Source organism: Ambystoma mexicanum, chromosome 3q (assembly GCF_040938575.1).
Source record: "Ambystoma mexicanum isolate Mex_15411 chromosome 3q, UKY_AmexF1_1, whole genome shotgun sequence".
NCBI classification, from domain to species: Eukaryota; Metazoa; Chordata; class Amphibia; order Caudata; family Ambystomatidae; genus Ambystoma; species Ambystoma mexicanum.
This window is the reverse complement of record NC_090926.1, coordinates 444,410,316-444,435,525: the sequence shown is the minus strand read 5'-3', so window position 1 is coordinate 444,435,525 and position 25,210 is coordinate 444,410,316. Positions and strand designations below refer to the sequence as shown.

The window sequence follows — 25,210 nt, the reverse complement described above, 5'->3', positions numbered from 1 at the left end:
AGAGGAGGGCGAGGGTTATTGGTGGGTCTGTGGGAATTGGAATTGCATTGTGTCACATGCATTGGGGTGGTACCTGAGGGTGATTTGGGCCGGGCCCTTGGAGGTGCTTTGATTTGTGTGTGGAGTGAGGGTGCAGTTGTTTGGCAGCCTGCAGTTAGGGTGTGCCTGCTGCACGTGTAGTGCGTGTATTAGGGGTTTTTAATTATTTATGTATTTATTGTGGGTTTTAACGTGCGCTATCAGGCCGATGTGTGTGGACGTTCTCCTGGACATGTGTTTCTGTTGCACTATGTGGACGCATGGTACTTCACATGGATGGACTGTGTGGATTTGGCATAGTTTTTCCTGGCCCACCTACCTGTATCTTCGGATGTCTGCACTCCTTTCTCCATCCCTCCGACTCCCTCTATGCTCTCCATTCCGATGGTGGAGGCACAGATTTCTTCCCAGGGGGTCAACTTGATGGGTGATTCAGGACCTCCCCCGGTGGCTGTGGCAATGTTGCGGTTGGCAGAGAGTATGCTGCGGACGCGTATCCGCAGGTCGTCCCATCGCTTGCGGCATTGCTGTGGGGTGCGGGGTGCGGTCCCCACCGCACTTACCCGCTGTGCCACCAGGGCCCATATGGCCTTCTTGTTTGCAAGTGCCGTCCTGGTCATTTGCGTGGAGAAGACGACGGCAGCATTCTCCTGGAGGGTCTCTGTTAGCACGGTGAGTTCCTCACGGGAGAAGTGGACCTGCCGCTTGCGGTCGCACGCTTTCTTCGCTACTTTTCCCATTTTTCTTGGTTTCGCTAGGGTGGTTGACGGGTTGGGGTGTGTTTCAGGGTAGTGATTTTAGTGGTTGTGTGGTTTTAGTGTATTTATAGGTGTACGCCGGGATGTTTCCCGTTCCGGGCCCATGTTTTAACTTCCGTTTCCGTATATTTCCGGCCACCGTACTTTCCGGTAGGCGCACACTGCGGTGACCGCTAAGAGGGGTGGCGGTATTGCACCTGGGGCGCTGTACGGCGGCGGTGTGGGCCGTTTTGGGGTCATTTCCGCCATCGCGGACTTTGCACTTCCGCCATGCCGTGGTGCTCGTGCCCGATGGGTCGGAATGGGCCGCACTTTGCTCCTTCGTGCAATGGCGGAAACGCTATTTACGCTGTGGCGCTCCGGTCAGTCGCTTTCCGCCAGGGTCGTAATGAGGGCCACAGTCTTTTTGTACAAAACCGGTCAGGGAGGCTAAAGCATCAGCCAAAGAGAGAGATCTGCAACCACTCTCTGCTTGGAGAAGCATTTGATAAGAAGAGAGTTTGAGATATAAGAGCGGAGTGCTCGCGGAGGGAGGTATTTGGGGAGAGAGTTGGAGATAAGGGGGTCCCAGGCCCCAGAAAGCCTTGTGGATTTTGCAGAGGGTCTTTAATTGATCCTTTCGGCCACTGGGATCCAGTGGAGAGATGTTAGGGTTGGAGAGATACGGTCCCTGGGCTTGAGGCCAAGGATAAGTCTTGCAACTGTATTCTGGATTAGTTGAAGGGGGTGGAGGAGGAAAGAGGCAGATTCAGAAAGAGAATGTTACAGGTGTCCAGCCTGCATAAAACCAGAGCTCTGGAGAGATTAAGCTACTGGGGAAAGGTAAGGAAAGGAAGAATGCTTACAAGGAGTTGAAGCCGCAAATGGGCTTTCTTGGAAAGGTCTAAGATGTGAGGCGTAAAGGAGAGAGAGGAGTCGAAGATGACTCTGAAACTTTTGGAACTCAGTGGAAGGTGAGATAGAGGGCTCAAGGAGGGTAGCCAGAGGGCAGGAGGGAAGTATGGTGCAGGTGTCCCAATCAGAGGGATATCAGTCTTACTGGCATTAAGACAGAGATCATTAGCAGCACACCATATCTGAATAGCAGTCAGACAAACAGGAGTGAGAGAGGAGGAGGAGATAGTGGAGGGAAGTTTGAAGGAAAGCTGTGTGTCATCAGCATAGTACTGGAAATGATGAGAGAAGGAGGACATCCGATTGGCAAGAGGGGTGAGGTAGCTATTGAAGAGCCATGGCAAGAGGATAGATCCCTGGGGAACACCACAAGTAGTAAGTGAAGCAGTGGAGGAGAAAGGGCCCAGTTGCACCTTGTAAGGGTGGTAAGCTAGGAAGGAGGTCAGCCAATCTACTGTCCTGTCCCTGATGCTGAGTGTATCACAGAGCCGTGTTATGAGGATAGAATGTTTGACTGTGTCAAATGCAGAGGATAGATCAAGGAGAATGAGAGCATCAGTAGAGTTGTAGTCAAGAATCGCGAGCAAAATTTTTACGAGTGTTCAGGAAAGCAGTTTCCATGCCTCTAGATGCCTGGAATCCAGATTAATGGTTGTGGAGGCAACCAGCAAGTTCAGTGTGATGGATGAGTTGGGGGAAGAGCAACTTTTGCAAGAAGGGTGGTGGTAGAGATGGGGCAATTGTTAGTCAGGCAGGAAGGGTCAGCAGACATCTTTCTTAGGAGAGGGTGCACAAGAGAGTGCCTGAGGGATGAAGGGAAGGAGCCAGCAGCGAAGGAGTGGTTACAGAGACCAGCTAGAGGCGGGGCAAGAGAGGAGATGTTGTTCTTAATAATTCTGGATGAACAGGGCAGCACCTGTTTGGATGACACCTTCATAGAGCGCACAACTTTAGAGACCTCATCAGGTGCAATGGGTGAGAAGGTGGAGAGTGCCAGGAAGGGAGACCAAGGGAGGGAGGAGAGCAGGAGCAGGAGTGGCAGTGAGTGAGGACATGTTTTAGTAGGTTCCCATAAAGTACTTTATTTCCATGTACATACAATACTTATTAAACAGTGAAAACCACAGAGACTCTATTTACAAGCAGTTGGGCTTGCAGGCAGAAATCAGCTGATAATTTGAAAGACAAGATGAGCATGTTTGGTTTGATTGCCAGATGTATGACTGCTGCATAGTGGAGCATGATACGTTGCGGTGTTATCAAGCTACAGCAAACATGGTCTGTACATCCTAGACTGTATATCCAGAGCCATCAAAACATAACTGTAAGGGCTTTTGTGTCCCTCTTTATGTGATGCAGCATTAGGTACACAGTGTTACATTGACTCAGGGATCTATAACCTCTGGCTCTCCAGATGTTTAGTACTAAAATTCCCTCCAGCTCTAGATGGCATAGGCAACGATGCGAGATCAAGGGAGTTTTAGTCCAACTCATCAGGATAGTTGCAGATCTCTGGACTACTGTAACTCTAAAAACAAAGCTGGATGCGGACTCTACATTCCTCAGGTGCAGGGTGTGGATTATATGACTAGGACCTGCAGCTTCGCTTTTGGGATTATTCAGCTGTGTATCCTATAATATGTGCAAAACATAAATGAATGAATACCACATTTCTACAATGATGATGAAAAACATGTCCTATAATCTACTTGTGTGTGAAGGCAGTGAATGAGAGACAAAGTCGGTGATTGCGTTTCTCTCTGAAAATTGAATGTAGAATGTTAAACAAATTAAAAAAAAAACATGCATGTGCCCATAACAGCAGATTTTGGGACCCAACCCCCAACATGAGGCCTGCCTCAGTTGGATATCATCAAAGCCCATCATCTGATGAGAAGGTTACTGTGCAATACCACCGCTCCCTCAAAACAGACCAACACAGACAACCACTGCCAGCACTTGACCAGGGCCCCAGCACACATTAGATTTCGGAACATAACTTGTATTAAACATCTCAGGGAACCTCACATCTACTTAGGCATACTTTATTATTCCATTTAGGTTTTTAGTTGCGAGGCCACAACAAAGTTACAGTGCATGTCCATATATGAAAATGAGGACACACGTAGGTAGACATCATAACCGTGTTGTAATGTACACAGTATCTGTTCTAACACAAATACATTACTGGGACTGGATGCTGGAGGGAAAGGCACACGCTGGAAACCCTAAATAGTCATAGATTAGGGCTAGAGATCAGCACCCAACATTGCAGCAGCACCAGGCATTGCTCACTGAGGTGCAACCACCAATCCCCCAAAGGATTTCACCTGACTTTGACCCAGTGTTTGAACACATCTGTAATTAGCATACACATGTGTCTATAGCTATGACAATGGGCTGTGTAGCACTTACGAGCCAAGCTAATATTTCACACTATGACTATCACAGGACCATAGAGCCACGCAGTTTCTACGAGAGCTGTGTCCTGAACATAGAACCTTGAAATTGATCAGCCACAGCGTGGGTGTGTATTCCCAACCTGAAAATGAAAAGTGGATCTGACACCCAAGGTCCCCGAAAATTCTGCCCCCTAAGCTGCCGATAGAGACAAAGAACACGAATGTGCTCAGCATTAAACTGGGTAAGTACAACACTTGCCAACCATCGTGCTTCAGCCTGCCCAGCTTTTACAGACCCATGTATGGGCATTCCCGTCCCACACAGGGTGACTAAGCACAACAAAAGAGGTCATAGCTGGATGGTTTAGAATTGATCTTTACCTCTGGAATTGCTCTTGGCAACCCTCCAGACCAACCTTTTTCACCTGCAAAGCCATTAGAAAAGGGGAAAGACATATGCTAATCAGGCTTGCACCCACCCGAAAAAGGATAGTCCAGCCCAAAGTACCTGGTCACAGCCCTTCTGCACGAGACTACACACACCCTCAGACATATTTTGGGCTTTCTGGGCTCAATCAGTGAGGAGTAGATTGGGTCTCTAGCCCAGCAGCCACTGGTCCCACATCTTGGCAAACCTGTCCCACTCAGGGTCACTAAGCAAAACAAAAGAGGAGATGGCTGGAAGGTTTGAAATTCATCCAAACCTCTGGCATTGCTCTGTGCACCCCTCCAGATCATCATTCTTCAGTCTGCCAAGCCATTACAGAAGGGGAAAGACCATATACAAAATCAGGCTTGTTCCCACCCCAAAATGAGCAGTCCAGCTCGACCTACATGGTCACAACCCTTCTGCACGAGACCACATGTATTTCCAGACATGTTTCTGCCTCCATGAGCCACATCAGTGAGGAGTAACTTCAGTCTCTAGGACCAGCAGTCGCAGGACCCAGGTGTGGACATACCCGTTCCACTCAGGGTGACTAAGCAAAACAAAATAGGTCATGGCTGTGCAGTTTAGAATTAATCCTTACTTCTGGCATTGTTCTTGACAACTCTCTAGAACATCAGTCTTTCGCCTGCCAAACCATTTCAAAAGGGGAAAGACATAAGCAAATCAGGCTTGGTCCCACCCCAAAAGGGGCAGTTCAGCCAGAACTGCTTGGTCACATCCATTCTACACACGACCATATGCAACCCCAGACATGTTACGACCTCCTTTGAATACAGGCACCACTAACCTCTGCTCCTCATTTCCTATTTGATGCCCCCATATCTCACATGTCATGTTCCTCCCCCTCCCTATCCCTGCCCCTTGGCTCAGAGAAACAAGCATTTAGGTACCTTGTAAACTAATAACACACAAAAAACATTTCAGCAGAGGATGAGTAGGTCGGTCTTAGTAACAATAAACAGTGTCTGTGCAACATGGTCTGCTTAATGTTCAAACATTTAGCATTTGAACACTATAAGCGGTGGTGCAAGCAAGTGCATGTTGATGAATCAAACATCAAGGTATGCTTTCCTGTTCTTCAGTGGTCCACCATCCTCATCATTGTGCATACAAAGTATGAGTGTGACCACATCCAACTTTGTAAGAGTAAAGTAAACAAGCTCTTTTTGGATGCAAACAAATAACATGTGCCCTCACCCCTTCATCAATAGCTTGTACACAGGCATTCATCAACCATCCTCCTCGATACCACACCCGCTCCTCCATCCTTGAACTTCCAGACCAACGTCTGTCCGCTGGCAGCCATCAACCTTGCCCATCTGGCCACTGTTGTCCCATCTACAGCACACACTTTGCCATCCTGCACTTGCCCCCACAATCTCATAAAAAGAACATTTGTCAAAAGCTATAGTGTGCACTTATTAAATGTATTCATTTTGGCTGAATGGAACAATATAAAAACAGCATAACATAACACAACATAATGGTGTGAGCATTGAGATCGAGTGGCATACAGTCCATTTAAATATTGGTTGAGACCACATTCTGCTCCAAGACCATATGTAGCCCTCTGCAACTTATCCAGAACAGGACTGCGAGACTTGTCCTTGGCCTTCCCCCAGAAGCTCACTGTCTCCAGAGTTGTGGTCCTCTCTAGGATGGACTATTGTAACAGCATCTTTCTAAATCTGCCTGCTTCTACGCTCCACCCTCTGCAACATATCCAGAAGAGGACTGCAAGATTGTCCTTGGCCTCAAGCCCAGGGATCGTATCTCTCCAGCACTGAAATCCCTGAACTGGCTCCCAGTAGCTGTGAGGATTAAGTTCAAAACCCTCTACATCATTCGCAAGGCCTTCTGGGGTCTGGTGCCTCAATACCTTCAACTCTCTCTTCCTAAATATCTTCCTTCTTGAGGGATTCGCTCATCCGCCTCCAACTCCCTCAGGGTCAGTTGCTTCTCTAAGCAACGAGTTGCAGGTAGACCTCATTCTTCGGCGGGTGCCTCCCTCTGGAACAGCCTCCCTGCCTCCCTCAAACTTGAGAAGAACAATCTCCTGTTCCGGAAGCACCTCAAAACCTTTCTCTTTGCTTCTGCCGTTTCTCCTCCTCTCCTGTGCTGACCTGCTGGCTGTAACCTGAACTGCACTGGCTACCTGGACACCCTCTGATCTCGTGCCCAGGTCCTTCCCCCGCTAGCATCTCACAACTGCACTGCCCACCTGGCAACCCTCGCACTTGGGGACTGTTTCTATATCCCTACAGTCCCCCCACCAGCCCTTGACACCTGATGCCCCACACTTAACCCTGCACTTTCCACATACTGGCCGTTTACTTACTTATTGTTATCATCTTTACACGTACAGCACTGTCCCTTGCCCCTTCCTATGAATGAAACTTGGCCTAGTAAGATTGTTGTCTGTCCTCCCCCTGTTCCCCTCCCTTGCCTCATCGTGCCTCAAAACACTTGTCTATAGGTGCGTTATAAATGCCATATCATATCATATCATTGTATTAATTTAGTTCATCAACCAGGCACAGTTATCTTGGGTAAGGCCATGCTGTTAAATCTTTGGGGTGCCCTGCAAAGGTTGTGGCTTGAGACTGAGCTTGTGACCATACCAGAAGTACTCCCTAAATTGTGCATTGCTCAGGTCAGTGCATTTAAGAAATCTACAGTGGAGTGCTTGCAGTTATTGTTCCGTACAATTCGCACTTGTTGGTGTTCTCTGGGTAATGCCACCCCAAATACAGTTACAGTTACTGCAAAATGATGTACTGTTAAAAAAGGGTGTGTCCACTTTCAACGCACAAAAATAAAATTCCTGGGTGTTGGATCCTTCTAGACACATACTTTGACTAGATGTTTGGGCAAGGGTTTGCTCAAAAGGTATCATTTTCTCCTGAAGGCCATCCCGTTGAACGATTCTAGGCCAATGGTAGTCTCATTTATAAACAAAACATCCTCAAAGTCTTACCCCATGTCCATACAGGCTTTGTTGTGTCCCACCCACTTTTGTTTATTAATGTTGTGGATCATAGGATGTAACCTGCTGAGTCATGAACCAAAAATGCTTGTATTCCTATGTATTCCAATCCAATTTACATAGAGACGTATAACAGCCTGGCACTTAAGGCATTTTTAAAAGACATGATTATTCAATAGGAAAATAAATTAGCACAACTTTAAATTTGGAAAATGTCATATATTGATTCAGTAAGAAACCCTTTTTACCTGAATAATGGAAGTTAAACTCTGCTGTTGTGCTTAACTGCAATACTCACCCTAACAAGGCGATGTCTGTAAATTGCAGGTCATGTATACCAGGTTGGACAGGCACAGCACTATGTGTCTGTCCTTAGTCCCCTTTGTGGCATGTTCTGAAAATCGCAGGTTATTTGTGTGTGCAGTAACACTGCTTCAGAATCTAGCTGGTATTGTTCTTGCTATCCCGTGGCCTTGGGGATAGGGCAGAGCACAAAAGAGTTATCAAATACGCAAGCCAACTAGGCTTTAATGAGCAGACTGCTTTCAGAAGACTAGGCAGTGTTCTTCGCCAAGTCTTCTGAAAGCAGGCCTGTGCGTTGAAGTGCAGGATCTGGGAGTGTCCTATGTTAGCCCCTGGGCCTGAGGGACAGAGCACTTCTCCCCTAGGTCTCCAGGAAGATGTCTTTTGCCGGAGCACCACTCTGTCTTGTTCCGGCCCATTTCCTGCCCTGGCACAAGCCCAAGCCCAAACAGGGCTTAGAACTTGAAGGCACAATTTTCATACGTACCCTGCAGCCATATATATATATATATATATATATATATATATATATATGTGTATGTATATATATATATAACCTACTAGTTACGTTTGGTCTTGTGGCACCGTGCCAAGTATTGAAGATAGGAGACCATGGTTAAGGTGTCAAGGACAGCTACATTTTTATATATTTTTTTTTAATTTTGTACATTTGGAAGGCCATGAAGCCATTGGTTAGGCACCGATGGATGCCAGCACCATGCTGGCTATGGCCAACAGGGCATCTGTGGCAAAATAGCCATGCCGAAATAACCTCTGCCGAAGGAACCACTCCAAAACATCCTCCTTCTCCTTTGATGCCTCTCACAACACTCCTCCCAAGTCCTCTGTGATACTGCTCATCACACACTTAAATCTACAAAGCGCCACATCGCGACACACCTCATCACTAATGGAAATTACCTACCAAAAAGCCTGCCCAGGAATCACAAATTTGAAAGCTAACTTGAATTTTCCTCATTTCATTTTGGACTCAAAAACGACTTACTTCGTCCGTTGGTAACACAGAAAAGAAAATTGTCCTACAGTTTTGGTTTCAGTAGCCAAATATGGGAACAAATGTCCTGAAATTCTGCCCACATCTTCTCACATTTCCCCTTAATAAAATCATCTAGGTGTAAAGGAAATGAGTACCCCCTCCCTCTTAAACTGAATGTAAAGAAGATAGACCCACTCCCCCTCAAACCGAATGTAGATAACTTGGGTTGATGAATGACTCTAAATGTTGTAGAAATCAGAAATGTAGTGCCTTACAGAAAAGCGCTTCCCCTATTTTTTGGAGTCAAAATGTGATGTACAGTAGAGAATGTGTCAGGTAGTACATGTTATGATGATACATTATCAAATAATCTAGATTTAAAACTAAGCAGATATGAAGTTATGAAGTTATGGGTTAAAATAGGTTTGTCAGGCATTTCTTAATTGGTCAGCCATGTTGGGGTTCGAGACGAAGTAGGCACTCTAAGCTGGATTCTGGGCTTACAAATAAGTGAATTTCTGTAGAACCATCATGAAAGGATAAAATAATTACCTCATGGTAGTTCAGTGAGATTTCAGTAGTCAAGGACACGGTGTCTGGGTTCCCTATCTCTAATCTTGACAGTGATGAGCCGTGGGAGTGAGGTAGCAGTCAAGGGAAGATAGTGGGTGTTGCATTCATCTGGTTCAAATAGCAGTGAGTATGCAGCTGATGCCCATATTTGGGCCTATGGGACAGGAAACTATGAAGGAGTTGCTAAAAGTATCTTAGGACTTACGTCTGTAATGTTCCCATTTCAAAGGTCAGGTAGAGCACACACAATTTTAATCAGTTACAGATGTAAGTATGACATGGGAGCTTTTGTGAATTGGCAGCCCAGTCAGCCAGCCCTAGAGGAGGAAGGGGCTTGTCTTGGAGTGCCTGAAGCAATGAGAATGTCCTGCATCATAGACAGGGAAGTGAGCCAACCAATAAAGTTATATAAGGAGGGAAATGTTATAACTTTTAGCAGAGGCCCAGAGATATCGTTGATGCTGTATCCTGTGTCTTGCCTGCTGGAAGAAATAAACTTGCTGACTTAGAAAGATTCTGCCTCAGTGTGCTGATGTGCTCCAGAGTGTTTTCATGACCCCAGAGATGCCAATGCCCAGGAGAAAGTGTGATGGGACCCTCCTCTACATAGGTGTCTAATGCAGTCCTCAAATTATCCAAAATGGCAGGAAGTAAGTGCTAAAGGCCTAAAATAGTGTGCAAGGATGGCACCGGCCTATAGAAAACACCTCATCAAACAATATGCACCGAGTGAAACGGCATACCCAGGTGAACTGGCAGCAAATGAAAAAAAAAACAATCCTGTCGCATATAGCCATCTTGGCCTCGTTTACACATTACATGGACACTTTAGGAATGGTCATGTTGCTCTCAATTTGGCTAATTTAGTCTTTTATGACCTTCACTCAGACAACTAAATGTGAAGAATTAACCTGAACTATTCTTCCAATTTCTCCTTGACAGCCCCTACAAATGATACTATCAGCTCATCCAAGGGAGGCTCCCGGAATGAACCAGAGATAACTTGCATAGAATCCACCCCCCTGGGAACCGCAGGGTCACCCCCATCTGCTGTCTGTTTACTTACTAATAGACTTGCCCTACTATTGCAGTATTGGTTTCCTGATCAATCATCTCAAACATTCAAGTTTGATCATCACAAACTAAGAGACTTTCCTACACATGTTCATGTTTTGAATGTCCATCTTGACCATATCAAATTCCTTGAAAACTGTATGCAAATCATACCATTCCCTGGTTGGGCCACCCCGGAATGGTGGATATGGAACCAGAAGGTCAGTTGGTTGTGAACCACCTCCACTAGCTGTGTGGAAGCAGTTCATCTGAGTTGCCATGCCTTGCTCCATCCACGTCATGGATGAATCTTTTGCCACCGAGCTAGGAATCACCTCTCCTATTTGACACGGGAGCAACGCGACTATATGAGGTCCACCTCAACAGGGTCATGTGCCTGTTTCTTGCATTGTTCTCCCATGATCCCAGCATCGGCCTATCCTCAAATATTCTGCCCCTAGTCAGTGCCTAGCACCAATCAATCTGAAACCCCTTTTTTTATTACCGTCATCCCTCATCCAGGACCACTCAATCCTAAATTCCAGTGCTCCAAATTCTCCCGACATGGAGCATGGCCTTATCCCATGTCAACACTGGGATACCTTTTTCTTTTCCCATTATCAGTTTGCTCAGATACTCCATGCCCCCACTTGCCCTTCTGTCTTCCTCATTTGGTCCATTGGTAACTTTGGTAGAACCTCTCACAGCATATCATGCAAACTATACTTGAATGGCTGCATGTTGAACTCCCGTTGTCACTGACAACATGGCTGCACTAACTTCAAACAAACTCTCATCTTTCTGGGATATGACCATCCATGTATGTAGCCCATAATGGCGTGGCAAGCTTCCATACATTCTGCCTCTATCTTTCTGTCTGTTAACTTCTGTGTTTGTCTTCCCACCATCTCTCATCAGCATTACAAGCTCCTTTTGCCCTCTCCTTAAATCTGTTTAATCTCTGAGCTTTTTCCTCACTACAGCTTTCTCGCTGTACCTTTTACCTGTACTTTAACCTGTGGCTTTTAACGTCTATCTGTCTGCATGGGCTTTCACAACAGAAAATCCTTCAAGGCAACACAGCAGCAGACAGCCCCTGCGGCGGTGACCTCCCCTGGCAGTGATGCCCACACTTCTCCTTCATCACTAGTGGGTCCCACATTTTCCTTCCTCTTGGGATTCTCTGAATCTGGTCAGGCTGCCATGCCAAACTCTCTATCCTATTCCATTGCAGTCTAGCAACCTCCCATTGTCTCAGAGACACAACCTGCCACACCTTCTCTCCCCAGCCACTTAAAATGTCACAGTTTCTGGTAATGAGGTGGCTACTCACCAGGAAACAGCATTTTTTGAACACTTTAGTCATAGCCCTTATATGCTGCCTTTGTTTGGGGTGGGTGTAGATGTATCTCTGTTTTTCACAGAAAACTCCTTAAATTAAACACAGTTGTCTGGTTGGTTCATTTAAAGTTGGGTGAGCAAGATGGCCTAAAATACTATAATGATGAAGAGTTGGATGAGGTGTTATGAGGATTGCCAGTAAGCATTCCAGGCATTACCTCCCCATCCCTTGCCTGAGTACTTACTTATGAGGTGTACTAAAACAATTGATTGACCTGCAGAACCAAAACACCATTTATAGCACGCCATCTGAAATGAATTAGTCTCAAACAACATGATACATTTGTTCATAAAACAGCAGCTTGTAGATTCTCGAGAACTAAGATGAAGAATCTTTCCCCTACCGCTGCAACTCAAGAATCCGTAGTGATGCATACAAGTGAGCTGGTTAGCCCTAGTGGTGGCTCTGTATATCGCTTACAAGGGAACTCCCAAGGCCACAACCTATGCTGCTGCCATCCCACTTGTTTATCTTGATTGGACTCCTTGCAAAAGGGGTTTCTTTAAGACTGAACTAGCCAAATCCACTGTGCCTCTCAGCCAACTGCTTATAGATGCCTGTGAATCTTTATGAACCTTGCCAGATAGGTTGTGGGCCGTAGACAGGGGATATACCTTGATCTGTCTAGGTAATCAATGAGAACCCTTGTGATATCCAGAAAGTGCCATCCTGCCTCCTCTCCAGTATAGAGGGAGGCAAATCATCAAGGAGCATGATGTATTGAGCATACCTTTGACGATAGATGCAACTGCATCTGAGAATGGCTGCATCTTGTTAACTGATTAAGGAAGGTGATTGCCCTCCTCCCCCCAAGCCCCAACTCCACTGATCTCCTGGTGGATGTGATCGTGGCTAGAAACATAAGGAATGTGACGCCTAGACTGTCTAAGGGTTTAAACAAGTAGATCTTGGAGGGCCTTCAGCACTAGCTGGAAGGCACACAGAGGAATCATAGATCTATGAGGACGCCCAGTAGATGAGCGACCAGCTTTTCACTGCTTGAATGACCCAAACCATGATTGTTCTGATGGCTGCTTGCTGCACCCTGGGAGAGAAGATGGCTACCTGCAGGACAACAAACACATCTATAAAACTGCAATAGTGATGGAAGGCCAAAGGGAAGAGGGCACAATCACTGAGCAGAGCACCAGCATTGAAAGGTCTTCTACAGATGTCTTTATGCATTCAGAGGTTATGGTCATTTTCATTGCTTAATGAGCGTGGTGTGTGGGCTTGGGAAATGCCTATTTTTGAGACTCTGCCTCTCAATGACCATACTGACCATTGACAGCTATTTGACTGGTATAGAAGATATATATTCTGAATTGGAGGGGGGTGGGGATGAGTAGGTAATAACCATGTTGGAGCTATCCCCAACTCATCAAGAGGTGGAATCAGGATTTACTGGTTTATGGGAGACTACTATAATCCAGAGATGTATTTATGGGAGGGACAAACAAGGAACCTGCTCCAGACCCCAACTCTAGCTGCCTGATGGAAACAAGTCAGCAAACAAGTTTTGTTAAACATAAATAACAAAAGCCATTATATTGTTCTGTTTTGACTCTAGTGTATGCAGTGTGTGTGTGTGTGTGTTCACAACAGCACAACTAATGTTTGTTTATTTGTTTGTTTATGTCTATAGCACGCAAACCCCATGCGGTATCTAGATGCTTGAATTTAAGAGATTAGTTTCAGTGCTCCGGGTTACAGAACAGGAAGCGTAAGAGGTGAATTACAACATCGTGGAACGTCCAAGGTAATACATCACATGCAAAGTGCAAAAGCGAAGTACATGGTAATCACATCCATTGAGCCTGACCCCATGTTGCAGGGCGGCAGCAACACACAGATGCGAAAGTCAAATCAGTGGGAAAATACGTGGTGCCTACCCCACATTACAGGGCGACAGAAGCACATAGATGCGAAAGGCAAAAAGTAGGCAAATACATGGTGCCTACCCATTTTACAAGGCGGCTGCAGCACACAGATGCGAAAGTCAAATCAGTGGGCAAATAAATGGTGCCTGCCGCATGTTGCAGGGCAGCAGCAGCACACACATTCGAAAGTCAAATAAGCTGGCAAATATATGGTGCCTACCCCATGTTGCAAACCGGCAGCAGCACACAGATGCGGAAGACAAATCAGTGGCCAAATACATGGTGCCTACTCCATGTTGCAGGGTGGCAGCAGCACACAGGTGCAAAAGTCCAGCAATGGGTAAATACATGGTGCCTACATGGTGCCTACCCCATGTTGCAGGGTGGCAGCAGCACACAGATGCAAAAGTCAAATCAGCGGACAAAAACATGGTGCCTGTCCCATATCTTAGTGGCACAAGCGCCAACCAGGGCTAAAACCCCAGCATTAACCAATCATCATCATCCTGACCAGTCACAGGATATAGCCCAGGTGGCAGCTTACCATATATTCATACAGAACACAACGAAATTGGGAACAGTGCCTAGCAGTTGTAGACTGGAAAATAACCTTTTACCATGTTGCAGGGGGGCAGCAACACACAGATGCTAAAGTCCAGCAATGGGCAAATACATGGGGCCTCATTATGAGTTTGGCGGCAGCCATGGAGCTATTAGCTATTAGCTCCATGGCTTCCGCCAAACCGGGCTCATTTACCGGGTTCCTGCAATGAGGAATAACCGGGTCATTCCAACATTTGAGGATCCGGTAATTCCTCCTTGCAGAGGGCTCAATGGGAATGGGGATGGAGGTAACAACGTGCACATTACAAGTGTCCCGTTGTTACCTCCCTCTTCCTCTCACGGGACCCGGAAAAGACGCCTGGTTTTACCAGGCGTCTGATCCGGTACCCACGAAGGGAAGCTCATAATCGGCGCTCCCGTAATGAAGGGGGCCGGTCCCGTACCGGCCCCCTTCATTCCGGGAGCGCCAGCCTTATAATGAGGCCCATGGTGTCTACCCCATGTTGCAGGGCAGCAGCAGCACACAGATGTGAAAGTCAAATCAGTGGGCAAATATGTGGTGCCATGTAACATCTTCACCTTTCTTTGTGGAATTTCACACAGAAAAACCAAAGTTGAAATGCATTTGAATAGGTTTGGGTGCCACAATAGTTCAGAAGGTAGCTCAGTTTTAAGCACATGTTGCTGAGATTTGGACTCATATGTCCTTCCACAACAAGACAGCCTCAGCCTTTCCTCTTCCTGCGGGTTGATAAACTTCAGTGTATGAACTGTGGTGGTAGTAACGCCTAATGTGCTAAAGCAACAACACGTCTGTACCAGAAAGCGCTAGTTATGAAAACACAGCATCCGGATGGTGCAGGTTTAGAGCTCCGTTCCTACAAATGAAGTTTGTAAAAACTTGACAGCCACACCCAATGAGGAGCATAACACATTAGTCAGGAGGAGTGATTAGACTGCATAACCAGATTGTGGCAACTCATACCCCAACTATGCCATTGGATGATAATGAGAACCTGAATAAATCTTCTTATCTCACTGCATAGCACTGAGGTTTCTTCTGTGGAAAAGCTTACCTTCTAACATTCTAGTTGCATCACCTATCCCACTGCTTGCTATTTCTTTCCAAGGAGGCCATTTGAGTTGACAGGGTTCTAGACAGGAAAGAGCTGCCCAAATGGCACGTGCCTCTGATGATCTCATTTCAGATATGCTTACTTGACACAACACAAGGTTTGCTTTTTTTTACAATGTCTATAACAAACTGCAACTCTGTGTCATACAATTATTATATGCGGCTAACCTTATCACATAGTTTGTTTTGTTGGGTGTATTATTTAAGGAGGCATCCTTCTTTTGCAGAACATATTTCTGTAAAGATTGTGTTATTGATATTGTCTTGCTGGTTTATCATCTAATGTGTGTACTTTCCAAGTCAGGTTACAAAATTGGCTATTGTTTTAGTTGATGAAAGTCACACATCTGCACATAATTGCACCTTTCTGTATGACATGTACTGGGAAATAATATAGGTCAATTGTCAAAAATGCATACTATGCTAAAATGCCAGCTTTGCCATTTACCCAAATTGTGTCCATTGTATACTTGTTTCAAAGTGGTCAGGTCATAAGAGGGATTTGGTTCTCTGGGTACAATTTTCCAAAACGCCTCCATTGTGGCTTAACTGGCTTCAGTGTTGCTTGATAACAACATATTGCAAACATTGTTACATTGCAAACCGCAAAGTCATTTGGTTCTTCGCTCACTCATGTTACCACCACTTGGAGAAAGAAAAACACTCTTCCAATTTCAACCTACATTGGGATATGTGCGACTTGGTAACGTTTCATCTGTAGCCTACATCTATATTACACTATTCACAGGGCTCCCACCATATGTCGTGTCCATTTTGAGCACATGCGTGTTCTATGGGGCTGCTAATCCTAGATCTGTGTCTGTGGTGAGGAATGGGTAGCTTCTTCATATGTCTACTGATTTGAGTCTTTCACCTATACTACAGCCTGCATGTATACCTTCCTCTTGCTGCTAATGTTAAAATGTGCCTCTACCTACTCCAGCCAGGGTAAAGGGGGTACAATGGACTTGGTAGGCATACCCATGGTTATTTTGATTGCAGCCGGGTCAGCTTATCAAGAAGTGTCTTGAGCTTTCAATGAAATGAGGCTGATGGCTCGACCTGAGATTGTTGGATCCCTTCATTTTTTTTTTAATATATATATTTTTTTTTAGTTTGGGCAAGGCAAATGTGTTTCCGCTTGGCCCCACAATACTTTGAGATGGCCCTGCCATGAATGCCTTGCAGCCCTTCACTCAATTACAACACTAACAACAGGGACGTCATTTCACCAAAATGCCATCACATGACCCTTGACCTCCAATGACATCACAGGAAGTGATGTAACGTGACCCCGCCCCCGAGTTACATCACGGGAAGTGATGGCACACAACCTTTCGCCCCTTGACAAAACAGAAGTGGCATCACATAGCACAGTTCCTCAGTACACTAACATATAGTTATGTCACTGTAATATGATATACATTTCATACAATAACGGATCACCATATGTAGCGTCAATATCAGTGTGTATATGTCCATATTACCAGATTACTGTGAATGTAAGCATTTACACTTACCTTGGCTTGCCTGCAGTTACGGTCATCTCGAGGTTCCGGACAAGGCAATAGAAGTTGCTCCTGCTTGGTGTTGGTGTGCTGCGGCCGTCCTGCTCCCAGTCCTGTGCCACAGGATGCAGAAACCTGGCATAGAAGAAAATGGCATCACATGGTCATGGTGCACAATTACACTTAAACTAATGCAACATGCACCTAACGAAAACAAAAGAGGCAACCAGCATGGAGAAAAGTAGCCCAGCAGTGAACACTTAACCCGCTGAGCTGTCTTACTAGCTATCTATCCTTAAATGTGCATACCACATCATTTGGTAATGTGTTGGTTATGGGGGTAACATTTTGTATTAACATAACAATTATTATTCGAGTGCTTAGAAGTAGAAGGGACATGTCATGCTGCAGTAATAAACCTGATCATTGTAGTGATAGATAGTTTGTAAAGAACTTGTGAGGTATGTGTTTAGATATCCTCATAAATATTTATTTCTAACTGCACAATTGATTCTACGGAATATTGTGTCACAATTGGATAGCTCAAGAGTTTAAATCATATGGCCCTTTTCTATTCCCAATGCAAAATGTGCTGTAAAATGTGCTGTTTCAACCTGAAGATGGTTAAAGCTCCCTGGCATCACTCAGCGGGGGATTCTCTTCCCCTGTACCAAAAATCAAAAGCTGCCACCCATTAATAAATGCACAGTAAGTGAACTTATCTTGAAGTGAAATATACAAATTTCGTTCAATTGAGCTAAGGGTGGCGCTGTGGGACACTTATGACTCCCCTTGTTCAGTGCAAAAAGAGTAGTGAACCCCCTCCATTCTTGAAAGTTCACAACTGCCACTGCAGTTTGAGATTCCCATGCTTGACAATTCATTTGAATTCTGTGATTACACAACATGAAGAGGCGAGCAATGAGAACAGGCAAAATAGATTTACTACTTCATGGAGGTCATTTCAACAAGAGACGTAGAACTGGTGACAGTTCTACACAGGCTCACATTGGCAACTGCTGGTGAGCAAAGTGATAGTGAACTGAAAACTATGAGAAAGCGAAGTCCAAACCTGCTATGAGTGATGGTGACAAGTCACACAAGGCGTTGGTACACCATTTTCCTACTTGCACCATAATTCTGGGGAAAGCAAGCTATAACACATGCAATGAAATGCAATGAACTGAAAAAACATTTTGAATGTTTTGAGAGAGGGTAATCACGCAATCCCAAAAGACTTTCTGAATAATGGATGGGCACAAGGCACCAACAACCACAACCTTGTCATGATCTACGCATTACTCATTTTCTTACCAAGACCCCAAGATTACGTCGGTCGTCTATGTTTCTTTTCATCAAGTCTGTCGCATTATTTAAAGACCCACTTTCCTTTCTAGATGCAAAAATGTCACTTTCCGGCTTCTTAAAATGGAACTTCTATTTAAACACAACGAATGGAAAAATGGACGTACATCCTGGGCTAAGTGCGAGCTTTACAACATTTTCACTGAGTGCGACTGTGCCTCCTCCCACACCAGTGTCCCAAGGCTGCTGGTACTCGCGCTCTTCGTTGAATATCGCTGTTGCCAGGTGGCGGCAGTGAGCACTGTGGTCCCGGGTCAGCGGGCTGCCCCTGCCTCTAACGGGAAGACGCACCAGGTCCTGAGGCGATTCGGCCCCTCAGCGATGCCTGGGAATAGCCTCCTCTGGCAGTGGAGGAGACCGCGCGTGGCCAAGCCCCTTTCTGCCCTGCACGGCTCTTCTCGGCTGCATCCTCCGCTCCTCCCACCTCCAGAGGTGCTTCTCGAGCCATGCAACATGGCAGAGTCGAGGCGAGGTCGGATAAAGTTCATGGTTGCCAGGCAACCATGAAGTTACGCGCTCCAGCCAGCCTCCAGACCTAGTAGAGCCACGACCACCCCCCAGGCAGGCATCATAGAGCTTGTCTTGCCGTGCAAAGAAGTACTGGTTGAAAACTTTATTTTAAATGCAGCGCCTGCCTTGCTGCATTTAAAATATAGTGTTCAACCAGTTTTCAACCCAGAGGTCGCAAAATGTTTACAGATGTCGCAAGGGAATCGGCAGAGGTCGCTGTCGCGGCCTCTTGCGACCACCAAATGATGTCCCAGACTAACAAGCATTGTCAAAGCCAACAGTTAGGGCTTCTGTGAAGGTTGTTTAAGGCACTGACATAATGGTACTACATAGCTATAAGTCGGCACGTTCTGGCACATGATATTGGTACCTGGGCATATTATGATATTACCTGGCAAATATCTAATGGCTATGCCAGTGCTTGCTTCTACCAGAACTTCAGTGCAAGGAAAAGCTACAACAACACCGATTAGGGATGGGCAAACCTTAAAATGCTCAACTTGAATGCCGGTTTGAACCTTTTTTGAAAAGGTTTGAATTGTCTGGATCAATACGAGCTTCTATGGAGATTGCTTGCAAATCAAATTGAGTCGCGTCAATAAATTCTTGATTCGGCTGAAATGGCCTCGACAAAATTCTAGCTATAGGCCCTCATTAGGAGTTTGTCGGTAACCTGTCGGTGCTACTGGCAGGTTACTGGAAAACTCCTATTACCTTAACAGGCGCACGATATCCAGGTAAATTCCCATTTCATGCAGTCCCATAGGACTCCATGGAATTGGAACCACTGAAGCACCAGTGCTTCAGTAATTTTTTCTGCCAGTAGGGGCCTTAACTCCCGACAGGTCGGCCTGCCGGTAGTTCACTGCCCCTACCTGCAGACTCTGAGAGACCTGATCTGGTAACAACGCCGGAGCTGATCATACCAGCATTCTTTCTGGTGTTTTTACCGGACCAGCTAATTCGTAATGAGGCCCATAGTCTTCTATTGCTTTTAAACTTTTAAAATACATATGGGTTCAAAAAAAGGATGGGGCAGATTCTCAAAATGTGTTGAGTGTAGGTGATGAGATGCGCTTGAACATTTCATCACTTGTGTCCAAACAATCGTTTTCCTTTTCATCATATGGGTTGTGAATCTGCACATCACACATTTGCAGATATGCAGATGAAATTGTTTTGCCTTCTTTGTGCATTTGTACAAGCAAGCAGGTATTTTGGAGTATTTCAGAGTGCATACAAATCCACAAAAACAATGCACTGAGAAATGTGCATAACGCAGTCACAGTCCTATGTGCCTATTTGTAACGGGCACAAAGTGTTGCACAATGCATGGACGAGCGATTTCTGACTCTTTCAAGCCTCTCCTTAAAAATAGAACAGCTGTGATATGACCCGCTGCCATCTCACTTGCATTTCCATTCCTAAATCAGGGATACAAGTATCTGTTCTCCTTTTTACAATTTCACAATGTATGAAATGTGCTTGCAGCACTGGGTGTCTGTCATGCATTAGTGTTGGTTGTGTGCACCCAAGACTAGTGAATGCAAAGGGGCAAGTGAGCACATCATTTTAATTGTCCCACACCCCTCTATAATGTGCTGGTCACCTTTGTGAAGAATGTTCTTTTTTTCACAAGTGATAACTTGCACATCTCATCACTTGCACTAAAAAAGTGTGCCTTATTCTCAAAGGGCAACTGAATGTGCACAATATAGATACAGACATTCAGATGCCCTTGTCCACCCCCTTTGTGGGTTTGCACACAGAAGGGGACATGTCTGTGTAATTCAAAAAGCACCCATATACAAATCTGGCAAATGAGATGTGAAATAGCCATCGTGATGTATGCCCCCCAGCACCCCCAGCACCCATGTGGGTTCTGGAGCATGTCAAAGAGTCTCTCTCTCTCTGCTCTCTGCTCTCTGCTCTCTCTCTGCGCTCTCTCTCTCTTTCTCTCTCTCTCTCTCTTTCTCTCTGCCTCTCTCTCTCTCTCTCTCCCCTCCCCCTCTCCCATTTCCCCTCCCCCTCTCCCATCTCCCCTCTCCTCTCCGTATGCCAAGTTCTCTCTTGCTTCCTGTCTCCATTCTCTACAGCTTTCACTTGCATGCTTTTCAGCCTCAGCCGCCGCGCGCTTCTGCAATCTCCCCCTCTCTCTGATATCCACCAACGTGTTATCAGGGGCCTCGGAGGACTGCGCATCCAGAAGGCCGTATCACAACTGAGCAGCCAGCAACAAACAGCCTCTCGCTGGCTCGGGGAAAATGCGCACAGCTGGGGAAGTATTTAGACACAATTAAACCATATTATGAACAAACAGAAAACGTAAACAAACTTACGCTGCGCAGGTATATCAAAACGCAGAAGAGACACAATGAAGGGCAGGCCTTACTGAAGCTGCTCGCTCTGGGAACGAGAAAAACATTGCACGCAAAAAAGGCGGGGGCTAGAAAGAGAGAGAAACAAAAGCACTGCGCCAGTGAAGCAAGTGCGAAAAGAGAACATTAGCAGAAAGAGCAGCCTGCCTTTCAGCAAAATGGCGGTCTCTCTGTGGAGTATCCATTTTGCTGCTGCTAGTTTGCCCAAGCCAGCAGGGGGATACCGTTCAACTAGTGGTGGAACCAGAGAAATCATGCCTACATTATCCATTCCTTTCGGAGATGCTACACCAGACCTGGTTTTAAACTTGCATTCTCTGACTTTTAATCTGGGGTTTATAATGGTGAAATGCAGGACTGCATGTCACAGAATGAGCCAGGCAAAATATGGGTCGGGGTTCTGGCTTGCCACTACGAGCAAAACAAGATCTGAGTTGACAAAAGGCCTTTTACAAATGTCTCCTCACTTTGCCTCCCCTATACATGCCAACCTGCCACATTCCATATTGGGAAATGCAAGGCTAGTCCTTGATTTAACTTTGAATTCTGTGACTTGTGGTCCCAAAATAAACCTAGGACTTCAATTTCCAGAATGAAAGATAGACTCAGTTCTGGACTAGCATATCTCAAATGGAATGGGTCAAGTCCTTGTCCTCAATTCCTGGAATCGTGTCTCTCCAGCTCTAAAACCTCTCCATTGTCTCCCAGTGGATGCAGAAATTAAATTCAAAACCCTCTGCATTGTCCACAAGGCTTTCTGGGGCCTGGATCCTAAATACCTTCAGTTATCCCCTGCAAATACCTCCCCTCCCGAGCTCTTCGCTCCTCTACCTCTAACTCCCTCAGGGTCAGTTGTTTCAAAGAAATGAGCTGGGCGTAGATCTCTGTCTTCGGCTGCAGCCTCTCTCTAGAATAGCCTCGCTCAGGGCCATCTTAAGCACTTTTGGGGCCCTGGGCACAGACATCTTTGGGGTCCCCTCCACATAACCAAAGGAATTAAGTGATCAAGAATATCTGGTCGCACCCCCACCCCCACCGCTCGTCATTCAAAATGAGCATGTTTACTCCCTTTATGTACCCTTACCCTCTTCATTCTTGCTCTATTCAGAATGAAAAACAAGTAGCATTTGAAGGCCAACATTGGTAGTCTACAAAGAGGTTACTTCTGTTCTAGAAAAGTGCTGAAGCATGGATAGAGGAGACCAAATGGAAGAAATGAGAAAGCTGCACATACTATAGCATGAATAGTGGATACAGATTAGAAGCCACCAGGAAGGTGTGTGTATCCAGACAGACTGAGATTTGAAGTGGGACATGGATTTCAAATAGTGTTGCCATTAGGGATCAAAGGAACAAGTGCCTGTGGTGTGCAATATATCAATACGCACTATTAAAGTGGAAGCAACACCAGTGAAACCATGAGTGAGGCTTTTTTGAAGATCATACCTCGAGAAGGAAATCACTCTGAAGGGCTGACAATTTTGAAAGATTTAGGGATTGGCAATTTGGAGAAGTTAGGCAATACAAAATTAAATGAGATTATGATTATATCTTTGACTCTATCAAGGGAAGTATTTAAATACCAGCATACCAATTAATTTTATTTATCAGATTTAATTTGTGTTTGTCTTTTGTATTTTAAACCTTTAAATACTTCCAAAACATTGGCTTGTGAACTTATCATTTATAAACATGCCTAAAAATCTTTGAGTTTTACCAAAAAAGCAAACTGTTTTTTGTTCCCAGAATATGCTTGTCGGAGTCCTGCAACACCCCTTCCACTCATAGGGCCTAGATCAAGATCAACGATCAAGTAATGGGGTAAACGGGCCACCAGCATGTGAGAAGGCGAACCTCACAGAAGACAGCACAGTAATGTAAGAGATTTTACATTATTTGACCAGGATCACTGTATCGTCTGCTGGCAAAGCTAGGAAACAAGCGTGATCACTTTGGTTCCACAGTCTTGAATATGGATACTTATTCACCTCTTGGACTAACAGTTTATGCTAATCATTGGAGGTGATTGCCTAGGTTTTACATCACCCTATCTGAACAAACCAATTTCTAGATCTACACCATACAGATGACATGTTAGTTTTTATAGCAACCCCCATCTGGTGCAGGTACATTGCTGATAATAGCACATGTAGTGCTGCAAAACCAATTACATATGCAGGCCGATTTATAAACTTCAGACATAGGAAAGGCTCAACCAGCCTTGCCGGAATCTCCTATTCTAATCCTGCATATGAAAACATATCTCTGCAATGAGTGGTTAACACACTGCGCCAACTTCTGAACCATTGTGGCACTCAATTTATCAATATGCATTTCAACTTTGGCTATTGCACATGGTCAACTTAATTCCCACAGGAAGAAGGAAATGCTACAGGAGTTGTGCCGTAAGAAGCACATAAATTATGTATACCACAGTGAACACAGAAAGCATTACATGATGAATTGATCAAGGCAGAAAGTACTTGTCAAAACAAACAAGCAATAGGTTTAGAGCTTCAGCAGCATGGCATAACATATCCTGGCATGTGCTATTTAAGTCTGGTGAACAGTGGAATCTTACTCCTATAGATCAGGCAGCCTTGCAGGGCCCCCTCCAAGGTAGGGGCTTGGGGCAAGTGCCCCTTTTGCCCTCCCATAAAGACGTCTCTGGCCTCCCTGCCACTCTAAAACTTGAGGAGAACCCTCTCCGGTTCCGGAAGCACCTCAAGACCTTCTTCTTTGCTTCTGCCTTTGCTCCTCCTCACCCCTGCTGATCTGCTCTCCATTGGCACTGTGCACCTGGCCACCCTCTGTCCCCTGGGCTCAGGTACCTGCTCACCCTGCCACCCTCCTGCACCGCCTCATGGCCAACCCTTGCACTGAGGACCGTATCTGAACCCATACAGTCTCCCACTCCCCCATTTTCTAATGTTTCTGCACTTATCAGACTTGCCCAATCTGCTGCCATAAACACAGCACTTGCCACTTGCTGGCTGCACTACTACTGTTTATTGCCTCTAGTATCTGTTTGTTTTTATTTATTGGTATATATCTGTGTCTCCTCTGGTCCGCACCCTCCACTCTCCCACACACTTTTCCCCTATCCCTTTCCCATGCACTTGCACGTTCTCAATGTCACTGGGCCTAGTAAGATCGCTGTTGTGTTCTCCCCTTTTCCCCTCCCCTTTTGCCTGGTCGCGCTCTGAAACACTTGTGTATGAGCGCGATACAAATAAAATATCATATCATATCATGGTAGCATCAATGCTCCCCTACAGCAAGTAACTCCAACTGGAGTCCTACTCAGCTCCACCATCCACTCCAACAAAAGGCTCCTACTTGGCAACTTGCAACTACCCGGATTTCCCATAGCGCTATATTCCTACCTGGTGTCCAGTTTCCCACCGTCCTCTCCCACAACACAAGAACTCCACATGATGCATGCCTTCATGCCATCTTCATCACCCCTTACCCGGCATCGTGCCTCCTCAACCTCTTCTTCCCCCTAAAAGACATTTACTATGGATTGTGTCCCTCCCGCCCTCCAACAAAGGAATACTTCTGAACATCATACCTGCATCTAGCCCCCATTACAAAACTCCTACATGGGGCAGTCAGGGTCAGTGTCCACTGATTGCAACTCCCCCTGCCAACTTGGTTCACGAACATCCATCCAATGTAACGACTGTCAGCTGCTGCCTTCACATCTACTTTTATCTCCACTCTGTCCCCACTATAGACACCACCTTTGTAACGCTCACCTGGTATCCACAGGGACGCCACCCAATTAGGGTTGTAACGGTAAACCGGTATACCGGTATAAACACCGTTGTCAATTTCATTTTGCTTCAATAACCGTTACTGCGTTTGTAACGATAAACCGAGTGAATACACTTCAATTAATGCATTGCAAATCGGGCTGGGCTGGCTGTGTGTTGTTCACTGACCCTGGGGGACTGGAGGAGGTGGAGTTTGCCCGGGCCCAGGCTGGGCTGGGCTGGCTTCAGCAAGC

General features: G+C 45.7%; 1 long non-coding RNA gene across 1 annotated transcript in view; it reads right to left on the bottom strand.

Annotated features, from left to right (window-relative positions):
- The window catches only part of LOC138581875 (uncharacterized), a 66,752-nt gene extending 45,508 nt beyond the window's left edge, over nt 1–21,244 (bottom strand). Inside the window, exons 1-2 of the long non-coding RNA XR_011304837.1 lie at nt 21,160–21,244; nt 16,958–17,080 (exon numbers count right to left, since the gene is read on the bottom strand). This is a non-coding gene — a long non-coding RNA (uncharacterized lncRNA). The remainder of the gene's footprint in view (nt 1–16,957; nt 17,081–21,159) is intronic.
- Nucleotides 21,245–25,210: the final 3,966 nt, after the last annotated feature.